Source organism: Adiantum capillus-veneris, chromosome 6 (assembly GCF_014529385.1).
Source record: "Adiantum capillus-veneris isolate H3 chromosome 6, ASM1452938v2, whole genome shotgun sequence".
Taxonomy (NCBI): domain Eukaryota; kingdom Viridiplantae; phylum Streptophyta; class Polypodiopsida; order Polypodiales; family Pteridaceae; genus Adiantum; species Adiantum capillus-veneris.
In genome coordinates, this window is record NC_140936.1 from 66,356,512 (window position 1) to 66,367,122 (window position 10,611).

Here is a 10,611-nt window from a genome sequence, read left to right on the forward strand (position 1 = left end):
TTAGAATGGCCAAGTGGTGGATCTAGGAAACACCAACAATTGGATCCACAACTCAAGTCTTTGTTATAATGGCCAAGTGGGGGTTCTTTGATGCACCTACTTCCCGATTCTTAGTATAAATGGACAAGTGGTGGATCTAGGATCTACTATTCCACAAAATTTGTATAAAATTAAAAGTGTTATGATGGCTAAGTATTGAATGCACCTAGCTTTAAGACATGGTTGGAATGGCCAAGTGGAGGATTTAGGAAACACCAACAATTGGATTTACAATTCAAACCTTGGTTATAATGGCCAGGTGGTGGATCTTTAGGGCAGTTAGCCCAAAGACCATTTTTTGAAATATGAAAGACTAGCTATGCCACGTCAGCGCGAAGAGGCGCGAAGGTTTCTCTATGCCACTTTCTCTGTACCCGACGTTCAATTTCTTCTGCTTTATTCAATTTTCTCTTCTCGCAATCAGGTGCAGAGAAAGAGTGAGCCAGTGCCAAGGCGTTAATTTTCCATGGGCAAAGGGCAGCCTACAAATATTGAAGATTCATGCGAAGAGTGTAAAGCTTGCACCAGAGGTTGATCTATGGGTAGTTGCCAAAAATCTGCCAAGTCCATCCATGCAATCTCCTTCTCTCTGGGATCACATAGCAAGGGTCCAAGGCTCTGTTTCTTATGGTCTTAGATTCTTGTTAGTTGACGTCTGTGTGGGTTTCTCTCCATGCACTTTTTTGTACACATGTTTTTTGATATTGTAACTCTATGGATGCAGGGTGGTCAGAGGTAGAATTGGCGCAGCTCTTAGAAGGGGCCATGATGGCTATAAGGAATGGGCACCCTTACATCCTTCAAAAGGACCTAGACCTTGCGGTTGATAGGATCAATGTTGGCCCACAACGTTCGAAGTTGGGCATGGGCTTCCTGTGCATCGAAGAATGGCAACCCTTGAAGTTGGTTTGGCTATGGTGACCAACATACTTCGTCGCTTGGAAGGTGCCAAGTTGGAATACTGTGAGCGTGTATCAATTGTCCCTCGTGGTGGCGAGGTTGCTTTTCTTATTTTTTTCAAAAGGAGGCCACAACTTCTTCATAGACTCCAGGTCCTCAAAGCGTTTGGATTCTTAAACAGATGCTATTTGGTGGTATTTATGGGTGTGACTTCATTGTGATGTTTTATTTCAGGTGTTCCTTGGTGGTAGAGCAGAAGAAGAGCTAATCTATGGAAGGGATACATCCAACTGGTCATTGGAATCTTTGAGAGAGGCATCATGGCTGGCTAGAAAGTTGGTTACAATGTAAGCACTTCATTTTTCATCTTGAGAGCTGAAGCCTGTCCAATTTTGGATTGAACACAGTTCAGTTGCTAACATTTCATCTTTCATCGTGAAATCTGCCGAAACCATGTCCAATTATAAGATTGAATGGAACCCAATTGCTGGCATTCTGCTTAGCAGAATGTCTTTAGTCTTATGATGAACAAGTACATAATTCTTTTCCATCAAAAGTCAACTAAAGCTTTACTAAGGAGTTTCTTAACAAATTCAATCTGGAAGGACCGATGGCTGTTCGTGGAGAGGAACCACCCTGGACACGTGAAATCTCCTCCTCTGGCCAGTGCCAATCTTTGAATGTTTCCCCTTTGGCCAGCACACAATCCGTTCAATACAACAACATCTGTTTTATATCTATTTCTCTTGTGCAGTAGTTGCTTGGTGACCTCTTCTGCAACTATGTCTCCATTGTAATTACTAGATTGCGCAAAAGGATTCTTGTGCGCGCTAGAGAAGTTGGAATAAAGTATGGTATCTATGCAGACACAAGAATAAGTCATGTCTTGCTTTGTAGTTCTTTTCATATGGAGAAGTTCAAGACAAGAGGAAGTGATGGTATTGAGCAAATGAAGTCATTGAACTACAAACAAGGCCATAATCAGCATGATCTGCAATGCTTGTGGCAGCAAAAACAGGATGGATCATATGTCGGGATTGTAACTGAGATTTTTGCAAGAGGAGGCCTACTGGAGCTAGATCGCTGTGTTTGGCTTTTGTTGACCCATCAACCACCTTGTCAAATATGTGGTCTTCGAGTTGGGGCAAGAGTAAGCATTGCCTATTTATGAGTTGTTTCATTCTATTGAGCTTCAACATCCTGGGGGGCCCGGAAAATGCAGATGCTGAAATCTGTGTTTTCAGCACGTCGTCGTCGCATCGTCGCCATCGACATCGTCACTGACATAGAGTCAGAATTCAACAGATAAAGATTTGCACATTTCAGCCTTAGCATTTTCAGATTTCAGCCTGTCTCGTCGTCATCCTCATCGTCGCCGATATCGTCGGCAAGTCCAAGCATTGTAGAGATTTGTGCAATCAATAGTAGACCGCTATCGCCATAGAGAGTGGGGCCTTCGGAGGAGGGTTTGACAACATTCTGGTGTCGTATTCTTCTCTCTGTATCTCTCAGTCTCAGCACCTTCATTCACAGTGTTCACCACTTTGTTTGTGTCCATTGCACTCTCTCACTAAAGGAACGGAAGGCTCTCCCTTCCGTAAGTAAAAGGAACCTTGAGCACAGTTCGGAGCACTCATCTTCAGCAAAGTTCAACATTCACTTACGCTGCACCTTACAACATCTTGACCTTAGGCCTTCAAGGTGCAACCATAGGTGATAGCATCTAGAGAGGTTCCTTGTCCTTCAAGTAGGAAGCATAGGCAATAATCTAGCGAGAGACTTTCTGTTCGCTGCTGGTGAAAGTAGTATAGAGCTTCCTTCTTAGAGCCAAGTTGGGCTTAAAATATCTCCGTGCTTCCTTGCTACAACATGCTCAGTAGCATAAGGACACATGCCTTCAAGGTGAAAGCATAGGTAATTGCATCTCCCATCTTTGGCATACATATAGACCAACGCATTGCCTTGAAGCACAACATGTTTTGCCAACAACCCCTGATTAGCAATCTCATCATGAATTTTTTGACGCATGTGAATGTCTATGTAGGGACACATACCTCTGAAGCTGCAAGCATAGGTGATTGCATTTGGAGAATGGTATTCCCTTCGCATCCGGTTAAAACAGCTTGGAGTTCTTTGCAACACCTGTGTTGTACATATCCTGCAATGAATGTGTTCCAAGAGGTGCAATTCTGGATAGAAAGCTCATCAATAGAACTTTGCATGCTTTGTTAGCGACACCACATTTGGCATTTTTCTGGTTTAGAGAAGTTTCTTTGCCACACCATGTTGGGCAACATAAGGGCACATATTTTGAAGCTGCAATCTGGCGAAAATAGCCCGGCGCCTATTGGCACTACTCCTATTGGGAAAATCCAGCAATTAGTGCATCTGCCTAGAGTGTCTGGTCATTCCCCTGTTGGGCTAATCCCGCAATCATTGTGCATTCCAATACAGGACATCCTATCGATTACACTCACCCATGGTAAAATCTTGCAAGCAAATAATTTTGGATCAAATGCAAGCCTTGCAATCAATCTGTACCCAAGAGAACACATTTTGTACAAAAAGAAAGCTCATCAAGAGCTTTTTGCTCATTCATAAAGGCACCACTTCTGGTATACATCTCGACCTTAGGCCTTCAAGGTGCAGCCATAGGTGATAGCATCTAGACAGATGCCTTGTCCTTCAAGTAGGAAGCATACGCGATTGCATCTAGAGAGAGACCTTCTGTTCGTAGCTGGTGAAAGTAGTACATACCTTCTTTCTTAGAGCCAAGTTGGGCTTAAAATATCTCAGCGCTTCCTTGCCACAACATGCTCAGTAGAATAAGGACACACGCCTTCAAGGTGAAAGCATAGGTATTTGCATCTGCCACCTTTGGCATACATATAGACCAACGCATTGCCAAGCACAGCATGGTTTTCCAACAACCCTTGATTAGCAATCTCATCATGAATTTTCTCACGCATGTGAAAATCTATGTAGGGCCCTCAAGGTGCAAGCATAGATGATTGCATCTGGAGAAAGGTCTTTCCTTCGTATCCGGTTAAAACAGCCTGGAGGTTATTTTGCAACACCTGTGTTGTACATATATTGCAATGAATGCGTTCCAAGAGAATTTTTTTTGGATAGAAAGCTCATCAATAGAATTTTTCATGCTTTGATAGCGGCACCACATTTGGAATTTTTCTGGTTTAGAGAAGTTTCCTTGCCACACTTTGTAGGGAAACATAAGGTCAAGCATGGCTGATTGTATCTGTAGAGAGCCCCTCCCTTCGCATCTGATGAAAACAACACAGAGCTTTCTTGCCACAACCATGTTGGGAATATCTTGCATTCCTAGACACAATATTTTGTACAAAGAGCTCATCAAGTTCATTCACAAGGGCACCACATTTGACACATATGTTTTCAACACCTCTTCGCTGGCAATCTCATCATGAGTTCTCACCCATATGAAGATCTTGTGTAGGGCCACACCCCTTCAAGGTGCAAGCATAGGCGATTGCATTTGAAGAAAGTTGTCGCCTCATATCTGGTTAAAACATCCTAGTGCTTCCTTGCAATAGCCATGTTGGGAATATCCTACAATGAACGCATCCAGGAGACGAGATTTTCACTAGACAGCTCATCAAGAAGTTCTGATGCTTTGATAAAGGAACCACATTTGGCATTTGCATCTAGTTCATAAAACCTACTTGCCACACCATGTTAGGTAGCATAAGGCCACATTCCTCCAATGTGCAAACATACGTGATTGCATCCAAAGAGAGGCCTTTTTTGCGCATCTGTGGCACAGACCTTCCTTGCCAAAACCATTCGAGTTCAGCCATGCACATTCATGAACGCGCGCCCCTGGCGCTCCTCGTTCTCAACCGACGGGTTGCTGGCAGGTTCAGCCCACCCCGACCCGAGGCGGCGGTCCGGGGCCCATTTCGGCAATTTTCCAAGTTAGCCCAAAGTGGCCTGAGACAGTTCCAAAGGAACCTCTTAGATATGCACTCAAGGCTCGAATAGCCTCATTCGCTCAACATTGAACCTAAAGACGCTTCCGCACTCAACTCAACTTCAACTCCGCATGGTGCCACAAAGGCTCTTGCGCGCGTCAGGCAAGACGTGATCTCGGGCCATTTTTTGGACGAGCCCATCAACGAGCCTCCAAAGGGACTCAAGTCAGAGGACGCGAGCCTCCCAGCCCGCGAGCTCCAAGTTGCGGGCCCTTGGCCTCTTGGTGAAGGTGTTCACTTAGAGTGTCCCAGGCAGCCCCGTAACACTTGGTATCAGAGCTATCAGTGCATCAACTGATCATGAAATATCCCGGTGGAAACAACCTGGTGTCTATTGGCACTACCCCTTTTGGGAAAATCCTACAATCAGTGCATCTGCCCAGAATGTGCTGGTCGTGCCCCTGTTGGGAAAATCCCGCAATCATTGTGCATTCCACTAGAGGACATCCCGTCAATTACACTTGCCCTTGGTAAAATCTTGCAAGAAAATAATCATGGATCAAATGCGAGCCTTTCAATCAATTTGTGCCCAAGAGACCACATCTTGTACAAAATGAAAGCTCATCAATAGTTTTATGCTCCTTCATAAAGGCACCACATCTGGTATACATCTTGACCTTAGGCCTTCAAGGTGCAATGAGCCAAAATCAGGTGCAATTTGCAAGCACCATGCATCGTAACCACCAAACCATACCCCAAGCAACCTTCAATATTAATGACCGAGCCATGCGAAGTTTGTAAAACCATCATCGATAATCGAAAACATATCGCATCCGGTCATAACTGACCTTGCAACATATTCCAATCACCCATCAAAACGAGCACCTTCAGGCTCAGAAAAATGAGTATCGTCAGTTCCATCAGGCTTTTCACAGGCATAGCTTGGGTTAGTAGGGGGAGTGGGACCTCTATTGTAAGGGAACATGAAGACAATTGCAAAATTTTATACAGTGGCCACAAATGGCATGTAAAGAAGACATAGAATGGAAAAAGATATGATGCCAATAAGCGACAAAATCAGAACGTGGTGGAACTGTACCTTAAGACTGCAATAAAAGGGGTTCATTGCTGCTTGGCTTACTGCTATCTGCCTCATTGACAAGGAGGTTGCTTTGCCTTGCAATCTCAATAGTCTGGGGTATTTTTGTAAAGGATGAGACTCGGAAGGTCTTAATGTCTCCAATGACCCAAGTACCGCAAGAAAAAAACCAAGAATAAGACCATCGTCTCTAGCTGGAAAGCTGTGTTGTGATAGGACCCTCCACACATCCAACAAGTTAAGTCTTCGAGAAGGTCATCGTGAGCTCAATGCACATGCTATCCGTGACCCTCTACCTAAAATGAGCCCATACCTTTGTCTGAGAACCGTTGCTGATCCTATGTAAGCAAGTGATCTAACGTGTCGAGGTCAAGTGGTAAGTGTCTGTGCACCCAATATGGAGGTGTTTTCTTTGGGAATGTCAGAATCCCATATGCCATGAGCATGGCTATATCTTATGTGAACTCCTTTGATGAGTGCATAGGTGTGTCCATAGCAAACCACAAGTCACCACACCTCCTCTGAAGTGCGCAACCGTCGAATGATGGCCGGAATGAATGGATCTCCCAAGGATTGTGAGCCATAGATGATCAAGCCAATGTCAAAGATACTGTGTATTGCAACAGTCAGTGAGAGACCGAACGGACCACTACAAGATGGTGTCATGGCAGGAGGTAACTTCATCTTATGTGAAAAACACAAGCAAAAAGGCTGCTATCCACCCAAAAACGCAACTACAAGGTGATAAAAACGCTTCTGTCCATTGATTTTCAGCGTGTTCGTATGCTCTCGGCAAGTTCTGGAATGGTGTAGAGGGTGTAGGGAGGGTGCGAAATCAATGTCAGACCCCCTGGTGGGCTGAAAACAGAGAAAGTAGCAGTGGAAGTATGGCTGAAATCTTATGATCTAAAGAGGAATAGGATCGGCAAGGCGAGCTGGTGTGGATGTACGCAAGATTGATCTAAGGTATGTTGGCAGAGATCTGATGTATAATAATGGGAGTCTCGGAGTTGGAACGATTACTCCTCAGGAATAGTTATGCGGGAAATACCATGGGCATCATTGCTTGGTATGGGACCCGGGTAAAGGGGCTCAGTTTTGGATTGCGGCTACAGTAAGAGAAAAGTGCAAAGTAATCTGGATGTATAAGAAGTTGGAAGCAAAGAGGCATCCATGCGATTTCAGTCTAGGAAAGACCAAGAAGGGGAGATTGAATCAGCTTCCCTCGGGTTCGAAACACATTATATATATATCCGAGCCAGTTTGTGGTGGAAGGCGGCTGAGATTGGGACTTATACAGGCCCTAGATGGTCGATGGATTCCCCTTGATGAAGACGATGAGTCAGCGTGCGGGGATATCCAACAATTATCAGGTTGAGCTAGAGGGTATATCTACCTCGACTTGAGGAGCCACCACGGGCTCTACAATCCAAAACATAAGTGTTTGGAGATCTAAGGCTCACACCTCTTCTGTCATACCAAAAATAGGGCTCATGCGACCCTCGCAAAGGACCAAGCTTTAGCCTCAAAGGCTCAATGCGCTCTGGTCATACCTTTCCTTTAACGCCACCCGTGACACATGTACCCTCTCCTCCATAGTGGCACTCCGATTCTCTACCCGGCATTCATCACAACCGTCATCAGCCAAAACGCAAACATCATTATCTAACTGGATTAGCATTGTACTTGTTTTCTGACCTAGAAACATCCTATCCAAAATGCATGTGTCAAAAGGCCTTTGTTGGCCCGTGTCCTAGATGTCCAATACATTCTCTAACTCAATGCCATACGCACATATCTCCAGCTGAACATGGGGGACCTTCTCTCCAAGCTCTGGTGTTTTCATCGGATTATTCCTGAAAGTATGAGGCCATGATCTGGTGGAGAAAATGCAGTACTTGCTTGCAAACTGGTGGAGGCAAGGGGGACTGTCAGTGAAGGATGTAACAACAAGTTCTGGTCCTTATGTCAAGCTCATCATTGGGCGCAAAAGAACAACCCAATGAAGGTGGTAGTTCCATTAGGGGTTTGGGTCATTCGGGAATGCATATGCATTGCCAACAAGGGCTGCTATCTAGAACCAATTTGCAAGTGGAAAATGCGAGGGGGCAAAGTGAAGAGAGTAAATGTTGGGAAGATAGAAGTGATTCTGAGGTTGTCAATGGCATCCGCACAAAACTCAATGGCTTCGATTTGTTCATACATCCTGGTCACTTTGCATTTCGTATCCGTGATCCAAACCTAAGCCCCTTTTCTCAGGTCCCATACCAGGCAATTATGCCCATTGATTTTCTCGCATAACTGAGCTTGATAAGTTATTGTCTCAACTCCGAGACCCCTGCTACCACACGTCAAGTCCCTACTGTCATACATCAGAATAGCCTCGCATACATCCACCATCAATGGGTCTCTCTCAACCCTAATACATGCCCATTTTGGGAGCTTATGCGCAAAAAAGGGAACCGACTCTGGTTTCCATTCGACATCCCAACAACACTCGATCTTCATACATGCCACAAGAACTTTACTCAAGGTTGAAAAGGGGCTCTTGGCCCGCCAGAGATCTCATTTTTGTCTTGCCAATTCCTCGGGCTCTCAAGTCCCCTAGTATCCAAATGGAGTATGGTCCTTCATTACGATACAATGGTTCCTCAGATCCCTGACTTCACCTTTGGCCATGCTTCTCGAACGAATCTGGCTCCAACACAGAAAAACAAGCATTCCCGCGGCTCCAGGTTCTATCGCCCAAACCCCGCAAAACCATACATTATTAAGAGCTAAACACTACTGACTATCTCAGCACACCTCGCCACTCGTTATTCCTACAAAAGTACCACAAAAGGGAGTGTTGGTGGACCCGAATTTTGGCGTAATCCACAAGCACCATGCATTATAACCGCCAGGCCATACCCCAAGCAACCTTTTGATTTTTAAAAGCTCAAAGGAGAGCTACGCCACGTCAACAAAAAAAGTGCAAATGGGATCGTGACTTTTCATTGTCTCACACTCTCTCACCCGACGTTCAATTTCGAAACTTCCTTTGCCAAGTTACTTCCTTCACCGAAATCTCTTACGTAGGTACAATTCTCTCTCTCTCTCTCTCTCTCTCTCTCTCTCTCTCTCTCTCTCCACACGCGCACACACACACACACACTCACATGCACACGCACACACACACACACACAATCACGTGCACACACACACACACACACACACACACACACACACACACACAATCACGTTGTGACGTGTTTTGGCGAAATGGTACGGACCACCCCAAAGTCTTTGAGATATGTTTTTTAATGCTTTTGGGGGCCTTATATGTTAAATAAATCATGCTTGTACAAAGTGTACAAAGACGGTGTGTGCCAGCTGCCTCTACGCATGCGGGCCAGTTGTGCGCGGTACATAGTTTTTCTTTTTTTGTACATAGAAGTGTCGAGACTTCAAAGTATGAGTAAGTTCTTTTAAAATATGAAGGAAAACCGAGTTTTTATCAGCTTGGGGTCGTGAGTGAGGAGGGATATTCAGCTGTGAAGAAGAAACTATGTGTTGCTACAGCCTGCGGTGAAGGGTGGGGGTTTTGGTGTAGAGGTGCCCCTCTTGCCTTGCGAGAGCCTGGTGTGGTGAGTTGAGAGTGTGTCTCTCCTCAATGGGCTAGTGAAAGTGGGTGCTTAGCTCTGCATATTGACCTCTCTTCATCTTGGTTTGAGGTATGGCAGCCATGTTGTTTGTTGCTCCCTTTGGTGCAGCTAGTCGAGGGTAGACTATGTGCTGCAATTCCTTTCTTGTACATACGCAAAAGGGCAAGGTTTTCCCCAATTTTTCCAGCACTTTTTCTGAGTTTTTTTGCTGAAATTTTTGGGCTTTCAAAGTGAGCTTGATTTGGATGGGTTTTGGTCAAGCTATGTGTATATATAAGAGCACCTATGGAGTCTCTACTAGCACATGGAAGGGCGTTTGAAAATAAGTGAGGCTCTTGGTTTTATGAGGAAAAGTGCAGAGATTTCCATTGTTTTTCTTTACTTTTTTACTTTGGTTTTCTTGGTTACCTTGCTTCCTTTGGTGCATCCAAGTATAGTGGGAGTTGTAACGGTGTAGAGGGAAGCTAGTCAGGGCTGGGTGCGAGTGATGCTATCAAAATTCATGAGAGAAGATCAACCCATATTATCTTGAGAGAGCTATACTCTTCATACTCTTTTCTTGGTGTTGGTTTGCGGTGTTGTAGAGGCCAGGTCCCCAATCCTTCACATAAACTGGTGCCCCCACTGAGGAGGGGAGAGTAGTGTTTTGCTGCTTTGATTCTCAGGTTGGAGTCCACTTGGGAATCAACTCAAGGCCTTGTGTAATCTTGGTTTGGAGATGATTTTGTAGGATTTTCATCACTTGAAGAGGTTCTTGGAAGCTTGTGATAATGTATTTGATACTTGTGGACAGAAAGATGACTATAAGCAGGGTTTGCTCTTTTTGTTGGCTTGCCAATATAGGCACTTTGAGTTCTTGAAGGTACTTCAAAAGTTTCTTATGGATGATGCTATGTATGACATATGTGGTAGTTGGGAAAAGACAAAGTATGCTCTCTTGGAGTTTAGCAAAGGACTTGCAAGTGGAGAAACAGGTTATGTT

At 44.7% G+C, this 10,611-nt stretch overlaps 1 pseudogene; it reads left to right on the forward strand.

Annotated features, from left to right (window-relative positions):
* Window positions 1–358: 358 nt before the first annotated feature.
* LOC147455635 (putative inactive ATP-dependent zinc metalloprotease FTSHI 1, chloroplastic) lies at window positions 359–1,587 on the forward strand (annotated as a pseudogene).
* The last annotated feature ends 9,024 nt before the right edge of the window (window positions 1,588–10,611 follow it).